This window comes from Nilaparvata lugens, chromosome 3, assembly GCF_014356525.2.
Source record: "Nilaparvata lugens isolate BPH chromosome 3, ASM1435652v1, whole genome shotgun sequence".
NCBI classification, from domain to species: Eukaryota; Metazoa; Arthropoda; class Insecta; order Hemiptera; family Delphacidae; genus Nilaparvata; species Nilaparvata lugens.
The window spans coordinates 67,495,761-67,515,818 of record NC_052506.1 but is presented as its reverse complement, the minus strand read 5'-3'; the positions used below and the strand labels follow the sequence as shown (position 1 = coordinate 67,515,818).

Sequence of the window (20,058 nt, the reverse complement as noted above, 5' to 3'; positions counted from 1 at the left end):
CATTTTCGATGGTATAGTGAATATTTATTTCCACTTTGGATACCTATCTTATTTTATAAACACTTGCGTAGAAGTTAACGAAATCCGTTAATATTCCTTCTGAGAAAGGAACTTTAGCTTTCACAGCTACAACTGTTTCTCCCATATAAAGAAAGTTTTACAAGAGTTGAATATGCCTAGTTGACTGTTATCTGTTAATTTTTGTCGAATAAGTATTCAAATGATTAATGCCCTTCCTAAATATTGTCACTAGTAGAAATACATCTGACTAACCTGATTGTTGTTTGAAAAGTAAAAATATATTCCAGGTAAAACTTGGGATAAATGTGTAGGTTTGCATATTTTAAAAACTTGTGCTATTGTCATAAAATTTGGAATCTATTATTCGCATATAAATCTACCGTCTCATAAATAATGTGTATTGTATGAAAAACAGCTACCCTACCCACATGCCTACGAAAATAACTTACAAAACGATTGAAGTTTTGCGGTTGGTTGATGGGCATCTGAGGCCGGACAGTAAAATTTTGTTTCTTTAACGATCTCTATTATTATGTCGTTGTGAATGTAATGTGACTCATATGTGGGCGATGAACTTCCATTCTGATTTATTCTTCCCGAATAAAACTAGTCATAGCTTGAAACACGTTTTGGTTGGAGTGAAACATCTCAAGTCCGATTGAGCTGTAGACTGATCACACAGTTTATAGACTTGTTGGATCATTAAATTCTAAGCTCCACAAAGCATTCGGACTTGTATTTATGTTTCCAAGCTGATGATTTTCGACTTTTTGTAAGTTGACTCTGTGTGGTGTATTCGACGGTGCATCAGAGCTATAGTGAGATTCACTCTGTCAGCATTGGTTTTTACGGGAAGTATTTATGTTTTTCGTGACGAACTATGACAGTTGAAAGTGAATCTCACTATAGCTGTAGTCTAATCGAAATGTCTCGTTTACATTTTTTTTGTAACCCACTCCATCATGTTGCCCCCAACATCTGTTGCCATGTTGCGTATTTTCCGGCGTACATAGTGTTTCATGCTACTTTTCGGATATCCATCTTATTTTTTTAATCTGCTACTCAATTGTTTTATTTACTGTACAATGAACTCAAGTCTGCCATCACGTTTAGTTCAGTGACATTAATATTCATGAATAAAATGTCATCTTTTAAAAGTTGATTCTCACTTGATATTCTATCAATGTAGGATATAGAAAACCATTGAATCAGTAAGATTCAGCTTATTAAATATCATTATCTTGATAAAACATCGAATAGATGAAAAAGTATTTCGGGTATATTTCTCATCTAGCTTTGTGAGTCATGATAATGAGGAATTTATGGAATAGGAAGTGAAGATAATCTTGTATCTATAATTGACCGAGGGAAGTGAGGTCTAAGATTCAAGTCGACGGTTTGGCATTTCTCTTTATGTTTAAATGTTTATATGTTATTTACGTTATTTGCGCATTTACGGCGAAACGCGGTAATAGATTTTCATGCAATTTGACAGATGTTTCTTTTCAAATTGCGTGTCGACGTATATACAAGGTTTTTGGAAATTCCAAGGATAATATAAAAGGAAAAAGGAGCCTCCTTCGTACGCCAATATATTAGAGTAAAAATCAGACTATAGAATTATTCATCATAAATCAGCTGTCGAGTGTGTGAAATAATTTCATACTTTTGTACTTACCTACCTTATTGTTTCTCTTTTCTAGGTGAGTTCAATCTCTAATAGTCTGATTCAAGAATGCAGCAGATTCCAGGTGTATGAGGTAAGCGTATATTATCAATCATTTTTGAAATCAGAATAACGATACTAATTTGTTTTAGAAATAGTTGAAATGTAAGACGAATTTTCATCTTTATGATAATTTTTCTTATCTTTCGACCCATCATTTAAAACAGGATATTGCACTATCAAATACGTGAGTACAAATTCACTATGAGCTGTGCAATTATCGCCATTTTCTTGGAAGCCTTTTTTATTGGCGTGATTCCCAATTCCAGCCCAATCAACCAAGCTATCGTTACTACTTGTACCAATTAAGGTGATTATGCCTTTGAAGAGTAGTTCTTCCTGCGGTTCTCGACTGCTAAAAAGATACAGTGATATCCAACCTTGTGCCATAATTAATCTGTCAACATCAGTGACAGTTCGAGTGATTTGGTCCACCAAAAGTGTGCACAGGATGTTGTTATTTCACCTTGTTTATTGAGTTTTTTACTGGTCTGCTGTCCCGTTTCTGCATTTAAATGTCAGGCAAGCTGGAGCTTATATTATGAGAAGAAGGCCCACTATGGAGTGGTGAGCTTTTAAATCTTCTACTAAATTACTTAATAATGTATTGGCGCCACAGGCCAATGAATTATTGATGCAGTTCAGATAAGCCTTAAAGGTCAGGCAGGCCTGGGTAGGCACTGGGCTCCCAGCACTCAGTTTATGTCCATTGCACGGACTTACTGCATAAATTTATACCTCGCTTAACATTCGATCATTCATTTTCTCCCATTTTATATCTCTTTTCCACATCAACACACCTATTCTACCTTCCCATTCTCATAAGAAAACAGGTTTATAATGTTGTGGCGCCCCAAGAATTAAACCGGACACCTCCTACCGTCTTTGAAACAAATTTATAATTGTACTTTGTTTATGTTGGTTTGTAACACTCACTCACTCTATCTTTCGCCTCTCTCCAAACCGGCAACCTTCCAATGTTTTGGAACCTGCAGCAAATTGCTACTCACTCTTGTTTACATTCGAGCGTAGAGAAAATAATTGTAGGGTTGTGCTTGCATGTGTGTTCCCTGGAAGCTGTGTTTATGTCGTTCCATTCAATCTCACACAATCTGTCTTTTCAACATGTTTTCTTTAGTGGAGTAGTGTTTGATGGATAAACATGCGTGATTATCACGTTCTTAAAAACCTGGTAGCTTTTTCAATAATTAGATGTGTGATTATGGTTTGCAAACCATACCAAACCTTAGAAATTTCCACATTTTTAAAGTGGAAGTGAAGTATCTTTGTGTGCTCTGCTCCCGCTCCATGAAGACTGGATAATATTTCTCTTCCATTTTCAAAGTTTAAATATAGGTACTATACCTATTAGCATTATAGGACTAAGTACTCTTGGAAAGGACAAATGTTCCATTTGACCTGGTAAGGTCAAAAGTAAGGATATAAATCACAACATTGAACTGTAAACATAACAACTAGAAAATGAGGAAATTGTTGTATCTTCCGTATCTCAATTTCCCCTGCTTTTCTTTCTCAATATTTGCACAAATCATTGATATATGGAAATTTTTTGTGTAAGATTGCCAATATACGCCTTTTTCAAAATACCTTCTCGGTATTTAATATTCTCTCACAACAATCTAGGAACAGATTATGTTCCTATTTCATGAAATAAATAATATTTGACAGTATATTTGAGATTTCAAAGTGGATTATAGTGTACTAAACTGCCTCTCACGTCTGAAACCGTTTCAATACTACTTGTGTTCAACACAATATTTGTAAACATGTGTTCAAGTAATATAGAACAATGAGTGAAAGAAAATTTTCATTTGTGCAATCAAAATCTCCTGGAGAGCATAGACAATGTTATTGAAAAGATGGTTAAATAATATTCAAATATTATTATTATTATTATTATTATTATTATTAGGTATATTATTATTACTCCAATATTGAAATAAGGTACCTTCTTCCATAATGGTCAATAATGTAGATGATTCTGAATCTCTTAAGCTGATTTTTTTTTACTTCTTCCTTGAACGGCTTTCAACGATCACAACCTTTTTTATTGGGGAATTGCAGTTTTTGCTCAGTGAAGTGTCTCTGGACACGCCCCCTACAAATGAAAGACATTGTTTGGGGTGAGCGAACAATATCCGCAGTAATCTGGAATGATTGCAGTCGTGAAAAGACAGTAAACTTGAATGCTTCCAGTAGGCTGGACTTTGGCTGGACTCTCGACCGCAAGCCGTAATGATAATAATCTCGGCCTCAGCGAATGCCTGTGCAGGGAAGCTGTACTGCGAAAAAGATTATTTTTATTTGTTGAAATGATGGCAGGGATGGAAGAGAGACACTGTGCGGTAGAGAGACGTGAATTAGATGATGAGGGGGAAGAAGAACAAGGATATGAAAAGAGAGAGGAGGGAAAAGAAGGAAGTAGTTAGAAAGAGGAAGAGAAAAAAATGTGTAAGAAAAAGAGAGTAAGAAAGTTGAAAAGGACGTGAGGAATAAAAAATAAAATAAGAAAAAGTGGGAGAGGAAGAAAACGAATAAGAACACGATGAAGAAGAGGAAGATTGAATGAAAATTATGTGGAAGAGCAGAAGAGACAGAAGAGAAGAAAAATAGTAGGAGCTAGAAATGGAAACAAAATGAAGATGAAGATGATAATTATAATTGAAAATAATAGAATATGAACAGGTAACGATTCAGCTGGTTGAAAATAACAATTGAACGTAGGAATAAGGACTATAGCTACTCATTTTCATAACTTCTCAATTGGTGTAACACACAAGATAGGGAATACAATGTATTGCAACTCGAAAGTTTTAAAAGTTGAAGTATACACTATTCAGAAAAAAGGAACACAATGGAATACGTTGAGAAACAATTGGGAATGAATAAATATAAATGTGTTGAAAGAGTTAAATGGGAAAGGCGGAATTCGTCGGATTAGGGAGAATTATATGAAGACATAAAATGGTTTTCAGTAGAGAATAAGAATTTATTCTAGATGGGGACAGTTCTAAGTAAATGAGAGAATGAATTGTAAAGGAAAAAAGGTGAAGGAGTTGAGAGAATAGATAAGGAAAGGATGAAAATTCGAAATAGAAAGCAGTTGTGGATGAGAAACAGAGAGGCAACTACTTTGTAAGTGGGAGAAATCAGTGAGATCCAGAATAAAATACTGAAAGATGGTGGAAATAAAATAATGAGAGTCAGTAATATTTCAGTTGAGCTTTCTCAGTGAGTGGAACGAAGACAGTGAACAAATTTCAAGAAACGATGTTGAAAGAGAGAAAGCATGCAGTTATGGTGGGAGTTATCCGGATTATACATCCATAAAATGATAGGAGGACCACGACACGGATGGAAAGATCGTTCCCAAAAAAGATTTCTGATACTGCTTGCTGCTGCAGAGGAGAGATTCTCATATGTTGAAGTGGCTTGAACTTCCAGCCTTACAAAAATCATCATCTTGCAACTCAGGATCAGAAAGTCTGGGAGAGTGGTGCTTTCCAGCTGACTAGACCCGAATTGTTACGACTCCATTCGGTCAACGCATTTTTCCTGCCTGTTCTGCTCAAATCGAAGCATAAAGAGTCCATTCGAAACGAAAACTGTCGTCTGTGCTTTCCACGCTTCCATTATTATCATCCGCACTTTTCTTTGTATTTTTTTAACTTCCATTTTCCAAATACTTCCTTGTATTGCACGATCATTTTGTGCATACATGATCCTACTTAATAAAAACAACATAAAACTTGTTCCAAGTTTACAAGTATACATTTTCAAGTTAAAATGGTCGAAGTAGGTCGAAACTAGTCGTTAAAATGTTTTAAAGCTTTTAAAATGTTTTAATAAAAGGTTCTTATTGTTGTTAACTTGTTCTACTACAAGTTTTATATTGTTTTTATTAATTTGAATAAAGTAGACCATATAAGTGAAGTGATTATTGTAAGTGATAATATTATAAGTGATAATTAAACAAGTGATCCTACTTGTATTATTACAGGTACAGGAATGGTATTGTATTGCAAGTTGGATACAGTTAGTACTCGAAATGATTTCATGAAGGTCTAATATTAATGAAGCTGACAAAATTTATAAAATTTATAGTTACTCATTATGCAGTACTTATTTATTAGTCAATTGTTGTTAGAGAAAGCAGGAGTTCGTTCGCAAAATCTTGATTTATTGAATTTAAATTGAGAAATATCTCAGTTCAAAAAAATTATGTTTCGAGCAAAAACTCACGACAAGCAAACTATTTCCAATAAATTGAGTTTTTCTTTTGTTTATAACCTCCCACAAGGTTAATGACCATATACACTGCATAATATAGCCACACATCAAAACAAATAGAATTGGACGATAGGGAAAATTTAAGGTGAATTGTCATTTGAAAATGATTGAGGAAAGTGGAAAGTTAATTATTGAAATTGAATTAAAATGAGGAATGATGTTTCTCCAGCAATGTAGTTACTTCTGCCAATATCTTTCACTTCCGGTATCATTTTACATGCAGCAATAAGAGTTGAACAGTGGACAGACATAATATTAGGTGAATCCTACTCGGTCAATGCCCTCCTATCACGTTGGCCTTTATTCATCTCCTGCGATCGCAAATGCAAACACAATGCAGCACCAGTATCAAACATCACTACATCAGACGTCTTGCCCAGGGCAGCAGCCTTCATTGGCTGACGCTCGTTCGCTCTCAACCAATATTGGCCAAGCTTGCGTTTTTGCTACAAATAACCCCCCCCCCCTCCCTGCCATCACAGATACTATGAATGACGGGGTTTCTTATACGCAGTTGTGAGACTGATGAAAAATATTGTACAGAAAACAAACATTCCGCCCGATATCGGAACCTGCTTCAGAAATTGGTCTCCATTTCAATTATTCCTTTCAACTTATTCGATAGGCCTTCATAGAAATAGCAGTTACAAGGTTATCGCTCTTCCCTCAGATATATTTTCCTCATATCCCCTCAATGATTTTACATCAAGGCTTGGGTGATCATTTAGAAATTTTGTGAGTACAGTATTGTTAATGAAATGTTGATGAATACATGAAATAATCATAATTTTACTTAAATTATTTTCTGAATCCTTCATACGCTCCAATATGCTTCAATCCATCTTAGAATATTTCGTATTTTGAAATAGATTCTGTAGGTAATTGAAACACTGATTGAAATTTTTTGAAACATTTTTTCAATTGTAATTTAAGTCTATATGCATCATAATGAAAACACGAGATTTCTTATTATCGTTTACCGACTCTATCACTATGTTTCACTACCCATCGCTACTTATGTTAATACTTTTTAATTTTTGTGCGCATTAATCCAATTAGGAATCCTATTTCCCCTTGGGAATATAATCGTCATTGTTTTCAACAAGTGACTAACCATCACCATGCAATCAATATATGAGTTTTTTCTAATATGAATCTCGTTTATTTATGTTATCCTTCAGGAAACGAGATTGTACACTTTTTTACTAACTTTTCAACTAGCGAATAAATAATGGTGAAGCCTTTTCTCCAGTCAATATTGTTTTTCAATAAATTAATCTACTGAATAATTGATTTGGTTTGAATAAAAAAATAAATTCTCCAGTAGTTTGACTTCCCTATTATTATGTGAAACATGAATTTCCAGGATGTAAAGTAAGGATAATGAAAATCAAATGCTCCTGAAATTAGAGATCTTTAACTGATGCTGAGTCGGATAAGAGAAATTTAATGAATGGTGGATGTGTAGGAGAGGATCATTCAGATGAAATGAGTGGGCCGAGAAGCGAAGAAAGCTAATACTGTACTTCCAGATGTCAGATTCATTCGTTTGTTAGCAGTAGGTAATCAGAACTGCTTTGTGTTTGGGAAAGGCTCCCACCTGAAACGAATAATTACAAAGGTTTTGATTGCAAGATCAAGGATTCATTATTATAAATGACAGTCATTTGATTTTATTTGACTGTACTGTATTTGTATATTCATGTTTGTAGACATATGCAGAGATTAACATAAGTTAGTTATTATTAGAAGAAGCGGCCCGTTTGTTGATCTCTTCTAAACTCATGATCGTTTCCTCTGTCCTTATTATGTGAAAAGTTTGAACATTATGTCGATAATAATCAAAGAAAGGTTGATTAGCATAAAGGGTAAACAAACATACCAATTAATCAATGCTGATGTAAATTGTGAATAAACGAATGGGTCCCTCTAAAAACGTTGCAAGCTGACAAAATTTCATAAAGTGATGTTTCAGTGTAAAAACGTTGGTAGAATGGTTACTTCATGAAATTTTGTCATTTGCAACGTTTTTAGAGGGACCCATTCACAAACATTCATTAGTACCGTATATTCCCATTATTTATTTATATATTATCACAAAAGTAGGCCTACTTCAACTGTGAAGTGTACTCATGCACTCTGCATCTGCACGAGTTTTGGATGTGAACTTTTCTTTTAGATTAATGCAATTGATTATTTGATCACATTCAATAGCTGTTGAAAGACGTCAGTCAATTTTCATTCCCCTCCCAAACATAAAATATTATAACCCTATTTCTATTTATAACATTCTATTATTCAAAGCCAGTAGAGAATTATTCTTCTCTTCCCTTCACAACAACATCCAACTATTTTTTAATCATCAAAGACCTTTTGTTAATATTAAGTATACGTTTTGTTGATAAATCTAGGCGTTTTAGCCACAAAACTATAATTTCCTATTAATTTTTGTTTTGAACAGTATTATTTGTTTCTCTTTCTTCATCAAAATCTTGAATAAATCAGATTCAACTGTCTTAGTAATTTGCATTCATGATGTTTGTATATTCGAACATGTTTCAATTCAAAGTCGATTCAATATCGTCATACAAGTACCACTCATCCAAATTATGTTTTATTTAGTGCCGTTTAAACTAAATTCATAGTAGACGTTTTCTTAACAAGGTACTGCGGGATTCTTTACTTGAAAACAGTAAAATTTTCGGCACATTCAACGCCTTGAAACTGAAGACTCAGTTACTGCAGAGTTACCTAAAATCTTGAATTGTTGATACAGAATACTGTACACTGTACAATGTACTTGGCTTATCTTTTCCACATTTTCTTTTCCATTTGTAAAAATGTTTACCAGCATTGAAGAAGTAATGGGGAAGTTGACAGCTGAGCTTGGCTTGGAACGGAATGAGAAATTCATCATTCATAAGTTTGTTTCTGTCACCCTAGCACTAGCACTTGTGCTTGCGTCCATCTTCATCCTATCTTTACTGTTAGCACCCATCTTTCTAAATAAGGCAATCAAGCTTCCACAACTCTCCTCCATCCTAGCTGGGATGGAAGATTGAAAACCAGGCTCCTATAATAATATTTTTTAGTTTACAGTCATGATAAAGTATTGAGTTTGTTTCAATTTCGGATTCATTTTTCTCCGCGATGTTTAGTACAGTCAGTTTTTCATAAAATTCACGATCTGTACCCCTTTTCTTTTTCTCCATAATCTATTTTACTTGTCTATCTTTCTATCTTGTTTTCAGTGTGATTCACGTTTTCACTATACTTTTCTATTATAATTTTAGTTTCACATAATGTACATTCATGTACAGTGCTTTTTTGCTTTTATTTATGGTTCTCATTAGACTCAGTTGGATTTGTATAAATGAATAAGTCCTTGATTATATTACATTCTCTATTTTGTCCTATTCGTTCAAGAAAATCATAGCATGATTGCGATAGCTTAAAATTTATCAATTTCCAGTACTAAAGTTTTATTGAAAAATGTAGTCCTGAAACACAGAGAATATGAAAACTTATTCATATTAAAGCTTCAAATGACAAAAAATTATCTGAGAATACACAGAGAATATGAAATAATATTTACTATAACTATTCCTTTGCAAATAAATAATATACATACTATAGACGTGCTATGTAATATATCATGCACAAATATCATCAATAATATAAAGAAACTCACCATAGATGTACTGTTTAATAATATGTTCCGAATAATCCTAGTGTATGGTGGACTGGGATAGCAAATTTAATTTTATGATGACTTTAAAACGCGATTCTCACTGATTTCAATTTTTTATCAAAGAGGATCAGATTGAAAAAATGGATGCAAATTAATTGTTGCTAAAAGTTTAACAGATGTGATTAGTATAATGTTTTTGAGTGGAGAACAACACGTAGTCCTATATTCCACCACGTGTTGCGATCGCCATGTTCTGGAATAAAAAAGCTTATTTGAATGTGCCATGTTGCAATGTTGGTGGTAGGCTGCCTCCAGGAAGGCTTATGTCGCATTACGATCACGTCTACGATATCAAAGTTTATTTTATTTACAACTCCTCCCTTCACTCTACCATCTTCTTTTCTGTATGCGCACTCTTCCACTTCCTCCTATTTACAATAATTTGGCGTAGCGTGAAAACTCACTTTAGTGCAAGAAATCCTTTTAACGGGTAGCGATTTCTTCCCTCCATAAATTACTTCACACTGCAAACAGAAAAAAATAATCGTTGCTCGTTTGTGGAACATTTTAAACTGTCAAAGGGAGTTACTATATCTTCTGATGCTATCTCTTGTCTTCTTTCTCCCTCACAGTCTCTTTTTTCCTCTTAATCTATTATTCATGAACTTTTCATAGCCAAAAGGCTATTATCATCAGAATATCATATGATAGGATAATAGGATTTATTCTCAGATGAAATAATGTTGTCTTTACATTACATGAGAGTGAAGTGGAGTCTCTAGGCCTATATCCTGTACAGAGAGATGTTTGTTAGATAGTTAGTATATTACTACTCCCTACTGTATATGATTATTAATAGTGTGATCTGTGATGTATAAGTGAATAGTGAAAGACCTAGAAATGATTATTTATAGATAAATTTGAAACTGATCTTATAAAATATATGTGGAAGAAATCTCTATTATTAATCGATTAAAATGTAATACATGTTTGAAAATTATAAGGGAAGGCAAAGGAAAATTGAAAAGTAGGTGAAAGTGTAACTCTGCCACTGTATTTTAAAATATTTCTATAGAAAATTTTCTGCACCCTCTTGAAAATGATTTCTTTGCATTATTAAAAAAATTATATCTCCATTATGAATATTTCGTTCCATTTTTGTGATAATTCGAAGATATTAATTGGTCGTGTGCAGTATGAATCATGGATTTATCCCCAGAAACTATTCAAGTTTATTTCACTTTTGTATTACTTTTATAACAAAAAGTATCATTCATCTTGCAATATTAAAGTTGAAAGTTTGTCGCAGATCTCTACCCTCTCTAGATTAACAGGAATTTTCAAGGTTCATTATTGATTCAAAATCGAAATCGATTTTATTGAAATGATCATTAAAAATTGATTGTGTAATAGCAACGTGGGACAGCATGCACATAATGCCCGTAGTAGTGAGCAGGATAGATCACTACTTGTCAAACTGTATTTGAACTAAATTATCGTTGCCTCAAGTAGCATTGCGATGTAACTTCAAATACCGCTCTACTCCAGTAATAATATAATATCTATATTATGCTCACGCTTCTCTTGAGATTGGATAACCTGTGCAATTAGATTCAATTAGCCCAATCACTTCAATTTCAACTTCAGGATGAAGTTTAGTCGTGTAGAATGAACATGTTGAGTACTCTGCACTTTCAACTTGAACTCATGAACTCATCATGAGTTCAGGCAGGGTCTTTGAACTCAAAATAGTTTATACAGTAGTAATATTCCATGAAGTAGTATATAATTAGCTATATTAGTAGAATAATTAAGTAATTGGGAGAATTTGTACATTGGATGGATAAAAGTTATGACGTTATTTTTTAATGAATAACGATTTGCCTCTGCTTGGCTTCAATAGCCAAGCAGAGAATTAAATACTATATAGTATATAGTAGTATAGTATACTACTAGGTAGAGCATGAGAATTAAATACTATAAAATCTGGTCGTAGTTTTCTAGGATACAATTTCACTAAAGTCTTAATAGGCTCATTCAGGAGCTCTCGCAATAATTTAATACTGATAATTAACAAATATATATACAAATATATATGAGATTTGTACTCTATGGTATTGGGGAGTAAAATGAATGGTACACCGTAAAAAAATTGATACATATATTGAACGAATAATTTTAAAGTTAGATCAATATAGAAAATATATAGAGCAACAAAATATACAATAAAAACAAGAATAAATATATCGTGATAAAATATTACAGATCAGTACACTATTCTTCAGCCCAATAGCATGACACTTTACCATGTGCTTTTCAATTCATTGATAATATGCATTTATTTGCATGCAGCTTTGGTATCGACTTGCTGTTGCTTGTCGATTTAGGTAATCTCACTTTATATATTATTTCATAAATCAGAGAATGATAAATTGACAAATCAATGATTATAAATATATTAATTTCTATAATTTCTAGTAAATTTCTCAATACTATATATATATATATAATATATATATATATATATATATATATATATATATATATATATTTCTCAGGGTGTAAGATTCGGCACCTGATGGAAATAGATAAATCAATTCATCCAGTGAACCAGAGCTACATTATATTATTACAAATTAAAATAAAAAATCAATGATTGGGTGAGCATTAGTATTACAAGCTTAGAATTTAATATTCTTTCAATTGGTGTACCTTTGGATATGTAAATTGACTTATTCCTATTTAATAAAATATTTCTTATACCCTCTTAAGACTTGCGCAAGTTTTTTATATTAATTTCTTAATATTTAAAACCTTTCCGACAAGCTAGCTTTTATTTTTATTTCATTCGAAGCACTGAGGGCGCCCTAATTTTATTTCGACTATTTATCACTCACGTGCTGAATTTTTATAAGTGCTGGCGGCGATCTGAAATCCCTGGTAGTCCTGGATTTTTGGTGGCCGAAGTCGTCTCCTCCAAGTGATTAAATAAATATTTATATGACTTTCGCTTTAATGCAGCATCACAAAGTCTTATAGAAAATTAATAATTAGATTTAAACTTTAAGTCTTTAAAAGGTACAATATAATAAAGAGTCTTGTGCTCTAAAAATTTTGGTGACATTCCATGGTAGTGTCTGGCAGGCAAGTGGGTGGGTTCTACTTTTCTTTCCACAATTTTCATTTCCGACTTGCAAATTTACATAAATTTAAATAATTTGCTACTACGCCATTTAAAGGTTCAAATAGTTCGTGCCAATCTATCAAATTATTACTTGTATCCTAGGTCCAATATTTTATACTTTCTCAGGCCATATCCAATACATAAACTGAACAGTAAAAATCTACAAAATCTTATCATTTATAGAAATATTTAAAAAATACATTTGAATCGCCTCACTATTGCCGCCCATCGATTACTACAATTTGATTGGTTCATGCAAATCCACTACAGTATACATGCGCCTATGAACCTCCTACTTCCTTAATACTCTAATTTATTTTTATTTTGTGGTTTTAAGTACATTTTTTACAAGCAATATATTTTTATAATGTTTTAGGTTGTTTCTCACTTTATAACAATTAGCCATGTGCTTTTTTAATTCCTCTAATTGCATACCATTTAGTTACAATAAATTTCTGCCAAGGTGTCTGGCTAGATTTTACGTTATGCGACTCGATCGATCATTATGTCGCCGATCAATAGATATTTTACACCTAACCTCAAATTTTCAATACTTTATATAATATTATATAAGTAGCAAATAACTTTCTATTTCTATTCGGCTGTTCTAATTTTAGCCGTGATACCTGATATTATCTAATCTTCTAAAACGTTATCGCATTCGGCGATGCTAGACTATTATTCCACTTCAGACCTATAAATTTCTTTCAAATAGGGATTTTGTTTACCCATCCGATTTTAATACGTTACAAAGTATATTTGGAAGAAATTAATATCGATTTAAGTACCGATAAATTAGTGATAGAAGTTGAAAATTTGGGCTCTTTAAAGTAAATATCAGAAACAATTAAAAATAGAACGACATAGCATTGTTACATTATAGGATAAAGAGAGGTAAGCTTCACTTCATTATTATAATGAGTATCAAAGATCCTGAATTGTGTGACAAATACAAATATAGTACATTCAAGTAACAGTAGATTACTTGAATAGTATTATTTGTAAAAGTAACCTTGAAAAATATTATCGGAAAAATGCTATTACTTAAAATTCTAGATCCCAAAGAAAAATAATGTTTATTGAAATATGTGCAGATTTATGCGAATGTGTTGGTTGACAAAAGAAAAATTCAAAACGAAATTAACTATTTTTTCCAACAAGATCTGTGTCAATTAGAGCTCCGCAAAACTATAAAATTTCTGTTCCTTTTCAGGCTATTCCAACTTTCTTCAAATCGTAGTTTAGAAGCTTCAGGTAGATAGAGATAGGATACTCAGTTTTACCCATTCTCTGATTTAAAGAGGTAGGCTTGGTAAATCCCTAAAATTGTGCTCTTTAAGTACTGTGGTAAAATTTAAGAAAAAGCCTGTCGAGTTTCATAAGTAATCTGAATCCAGGGCTGCTTTATTGCGCACCCATTATATCGGTTTGTTGCCATTAAAATATAACTTTAATGTATTTAAGTCTTCAGAAACATCGCAAGAGAACTTTGCTTGGTGACGGATATTTTCCCACGTAAAGCACACATTGACTGTGCTGTTGTGCTGTTAACCTTGTCGAATAGTGATCAAAGAGTTGAGTTTAGGATCTGGTACATGTTTTAAAACGCTGTGTTGTTCCATACTGACACTAAAATGGTTTATAGCTTGTCATAAACCTTTCTCGGAAACATCAAGCCGAATGACGGACCGATGTGTTCTTCCACTAATCAGTTCACATTTTGAAACATTTCGGAATCTTTCGAACAGAGAATGCTGTTAATATTGGTTTGAATTCTCACTCAATTGTTACATTTTTTACTACTAACGACATTCACAGTATACAGTGTAGGGTGTACAATTACTGTAGGGTTTACTTGTATACTCTATATAAGTTACACCCGTAATAGCTCCTATAGACTGTACTACCCTACATCCTTATTAATATTTTCTATAGGCTATATTTAAAATATTAAACTTGAATTTTAAAAAACTTTTGAAGTGAAAATGCACTTACTTTTTGTATAGTGACGATCGTTTCGACCTGTTGTTGGTCATCATCAGACTGTCTTTTTTAAAATTCAAGTTTAATTTTAATAGTGAAAAAGTATGGATATACAACAGAGTTTAAAATATTATTTCCTATAGCAGAAATTCTGTGTTCTTGTCTTGTAAGTTAGTTTATGCCTATAGTTAGAAGTAAGTTACTATATAGAAGATATTATCTGCGCTGCAACTGTATAAGTAGTAGTGACGATGATAATAATACTCATACATGGTCATTGCAAACTCAAGGTTTACGAGAATAAAATGGAAAATTTTTTAAAAAATCCTATTATTTTGGGGGTTTTTGTTGTGAAGCCATCCTCTGGCGTGTCAGCAAATTTCAGATTCGAATTCAGCGCCCCAAAATACATATAATACCGTCCAGGAAAATATTCTTTCAGGGCTGCTTCCTGAAAAACGACCATACATAGACTGGACTACCGTGCATAGTTTTATTGTAATCTTGCGGGAGGGAGGGCAACGCCATCTAGCAGTAGTGGTTAGAAGCTCATCCGCCAATTCAACCCCACCTGCCTCTCAATCTGTGAGAGTTAGCTATATCCAAATTCACATTATTAATTAATTATTCATCAATATTCAATTTTTCCAAAGCAATTCGATATCAACCGCATTTCATCACCATTTTATGGAAGAATCAAATCTCTGAGCTTTGGAAGAGCCTCGATACTTCGAATTGAAACTGTTGCGTAATTGATAGGTTAGCCGGTGAGTTCTCGTTTGACCGCTCAGCATATATACCCACTGGAGACGGTGGTCCTTGTACTTGCTTCGGCAGTACATATACTAAAATTGGAACGATACAGAGAAGATTAGCATGGCCCCTGCGCAAGGATGACACGCAAAATCGTGAAGCGTTCCACATTTTTTTGTCATTCGATTCCTTAATTAGTAGGATAATAGGTAATTGAAAGCTATCAAATTATTTACATTTTATTGTATTCTATTGTGAATAATAATACAATAGTAATTAATAATAATTTGTTTATAATTTAATTTTATTGTGACGAAAATTCGTCAATTTATTTTGTGCTTGAATTATTTCGTAAGTAATTGAATATCATATTTATCAAATTAATGGCATCATCATCCTATTATTAATCATCCTGGAGACAGATCTTACGAAGCAGTAGAGTATTGAGATCAATATCAGTTGTTATAGTGAGTGTTATTTATTTATTAGGTTAGCACAAACAATACAAAGATCGGAAAAGAAAAAACAGGTTATCGCCCAACACTTTTTCAATTTCTTAATTTAGTTATGATAATGATAGGGTCTTTGACAATAGAAGTATGATTCAATTACAATCCAACTTCTACATGCCATGTTATTCATAAAAAATAGTCGTTTTAATCGAGAATAATACCTGTAAGATTAGTTTTACTATACCTATCTTATGCCTAAAACCCATAAGAATTATCATCAACATAAAGTAATTGCTATGAGCACGTAGGTGGAGGGAATTTTTCAAAATCATTGGAAGAGCCAATTAGTCTAGTCAAGGAAAGGTTATAGAGGGAAAAGTTGGGAAGACATTTTTGGCCCCGCAGTTCTGTTAAGGGTAATAATGAGGTAAACATATCAAAAGTCCCAACCCCTAACCACTGTGCTAGAGGTGTGCCGTGCTATGAATTTAGAAAGTTAATTTGGAATTTAGAATTTAGAAGCACACACAATATAACTTAATAAAAGGGATACTTGATAAACATACCTAGTGCTAGAGAACGGGAATCCAGAAATGACAAGAGAGACAACGAAATAGAGAGAAGATATCAACTATATTGTTACCTCTTACAGTTAAATTCAACAATTAATAAAACAAAGAAGTTACATCATGAAAACCGAAAATAAAATTACTAAATTTAGAAAGTTATTTCTGATATAGATAATTCGGTAATAACCTACTCTGTCTACTTTACATTGAAAGCGTTTTAGATTGAATCATAAGAAGCTTAAAGGACTCATTTAGAAAGAAGAATTGAAAATTATCATAGATATTTCTCAGAAGTTAATCATAAATGACAATAAATATTTTAAGAAAAGATCCACATAAAATTCATAAAATTCTTAGAACATTAAATTTAGAACACACTTGGAAACTTTAAAACACTATCAAAACATTATGAAATATTAATGATCTTAAAAGTAAAAGTAAAAGTAGAATAAAGTTTACTGCTCTTGGACAATTTATATAAATCTCTGGAACGTATTATTTCCAGAGATTTGATTATCAATGTAATATATTGCTGAGTAAACCAGCTTATTCTATTAAGAATAAATTTGGATGGTAACTTTCTTAATATTTCAATACTGATAATTCGATAAATAAATATGAGATTGGTCATGCATGGAAGTGGGGAATCAAATAAAGGATACACCATAAACAATTTGATACATATATTGTACAAGTAAATATCAAAAACCAAATAAATGTGGAAACATATAGAGCAACAAGCACACACAATAAATATAAGAACAAATATATCAAAAATAAAATATCACAGATTGGCAACTACTTTTTAGCTCTTTAGCACGAAACGTTACCATGTGCTTTTAATTCATTAATAATATGCATTTATTTTCATGCAGCTTAGGTATCGACTTGCAGCTGCTTGTCGATTAAAAAAATCTCACTGTATATCTTCTTTCCAAAAATCATAAAAATAATCAATTGATAAATCATTAATTATAAATATATTAATATCTATAGGTCTTAATATATTCCTCAATTATATATATATCTCTTAGGGCTTAAGGTTCGGCCTCTGATGGAAGTAGATTAATCAATTTATCTAGTGAACAAGAGCTACATTATATCTTTACAAATTGTTAAATTAAATCAATGATTGAGTGAGCATAATAATGTATATTATAAGATGAAAATTATATATTCCTTTAATCTGTGCACCTTTGGATATGTAAATTTGATACAACTCTTATCCAATAAAATATATTTTTTGTACCTTTTTAAGACTTGCACAAGTTTTATAATAATTTTTAATATAACCTTTTCGACGAGCTAGCTTTTTATATTTGTTTCACTCGAAGCACTGAGGGCGCCCTAACTTTATATATTTCGATAATTTATCACTCACGTGCTGAATTTTTACAAGATGTTGGCGGCGATCTGAATTTCCTGGTCGTCCTGGATTTTTGGTGGCCGAAGTCGTCTTCTCCAAGGGAATAAATAAATGTTTAAATGACTTTCGCTTTAATGCAGCATCACTAAGTACAATTTAATAAAGGGTCTTGTGCTCTACAAATTTAGTGTCGTTCCATAGTGGCGTCTGGCAGGCAAGTGGCAGGTTCTACCCTTATTTCTACAATTTCATTTCCGACTTACAAATTTACATATATTTAAATAATTCACTACTACGCCATTAAAAAGATCAAATAGCCCGTGCCAATCTACTAAATTATTACCTATATCTTAGGTATAACAATTTATAATTTCTCGGACCATATCCGATACATAAACTGAGTAGTGATAATTTATAAATTCTTATCATTTATAGAAATATTTATATATACATTTGAATCGGCTCTTTATTGCCGCCCATCGTTTACTGCAATTTGATTGGTTCATGCAAATTCATTAATGTATCCATGCGCCTAGGAATATCCTACTTCCTTAATATTCTAATTTATTTTTATTTGGTGGTTTATGTATATTCATTACAGATAATAGATTTTTTTAGAATTTATAAGTTGTTTCTCCCTCTACAACAATTAGCCATGTGCTTTCCAAAATCCTCTAGTTGAATACCATTTGTTTACAATAAATTTTTGCCAAGGTGTCTGGCTAGATTTCACATTATGCGACTTGATCGATTATTAGGTCGTCGATCAGTAAGTATTTTAAGCCTAACCTCAAATTTTTCAATACTTTATATAATATAATAAGTAGCAAATAACATTCCTTTTCTATTCGGCTGTTCTAATTTTAGCCATGGTACCCGTTATTATCTAATCTTTCAATTGTTGTTATCACATTTGGCGATAATAGAATAGCTGTTTTACTTCAGACCTATAAAATTCCTCCAAATAGGGATTTTGCTTGCCTATCAAATTTTAATATGTTACAATATATATATATATTGCTTGATAGGCAAGCAAAATCCCTATTTGGATTTATATATATATATATATATCTATATATATATATATATATATATATTATATATATATATATAGAAAGGGGACGATAATAATATAGATGTAATGGATGTAATGTAAAGATGATTCAAATAACCCACATGCATTATCATCAACATAAAGTATCCCATGATCAATATTTACAGTATATGACAAGGAATAAGTCGAGAACTGTAAGTGAAATGAGGATTTACGAAAAAAGGTGAGGAAGGAAAATCAGAAATGAGTGCGGATGCTGGAGGCTGGAGGGTAAACCTTGGCACAGATTGCTATGAAATGGAAGAGAGCGATATAGTGAGATTCACTTTGAATTAACAGCATTGAGTGAATGTGAAATATTTGTTTCATCCATAAGGAATGCTGACAGTTTCAAGTGAATGACACTTTAGTAGCCAAGGGAGAGCAAGCTGCAGGGATTGATTGGGAGTGATAAGAGTGCCGACATTTTTACCGAAGTTGCAGGCAGTATTGCAACTTTCCTCGCACACGTTCAATGGTGGATGAAGTAGATGGTGAATTAGAAAAGGATGGATGGACCCTGAGGAAACAAGTGTGACGGCACAACTGAATAGAATAAGGACTGAATCAATTTCGAAATGGCTGTCCTCCCTTTCCGCTTGCTACCACCAATCGATTCCAAGTCGTTTTCACTTGCCGCTGAAGTCACAACTCAGTTTCCAGTTGCTACTGAGAGGCTTAGAATTGAGGAGACGCTTACGTCATCAAGTCGCTGACAAATTTTCATTTTCGCGCCGTAACGGCTGGACTGGTGATGGAATCGGTTATTGCCATCGAGAACATAAAAATGATCTGGATTGAATTTAGGGTGAGCGGAGAGGGGTGAATTAGATTATTAGATGAAGGAATGAGGAGGCTGGGATGGAATAGACGGAAAATCGACTGAAGAGCACGAATTAAGAATTGTTG

At 32.7% G+C, this 20,058-nt stretch overlaps 1 protein-coding gene and 1 non-coding gene across 3 annotated transcripts in view; both read left to right on the top strand.

Moving 5' to 3' along the window:
* The window catches only part of LOC120348828 (cysteine-rich motor neuron 1 protein-like), a 403,315-nt gene that overhangs the window by 266,443 nt on the left and 116,814 nt on the right, over positions 1-20,058 (top strand). The gene's annotated exons all lie outside the window — the stretch shown is intronic.
* On the top strand, positions 15,738-15,844 carry LOC120350737. Its single transcript, XR_005571008.1, has one exon. It is a non-coding gene; the product is annotated as a U6 spliceosomal RNA (small nuclear RNA).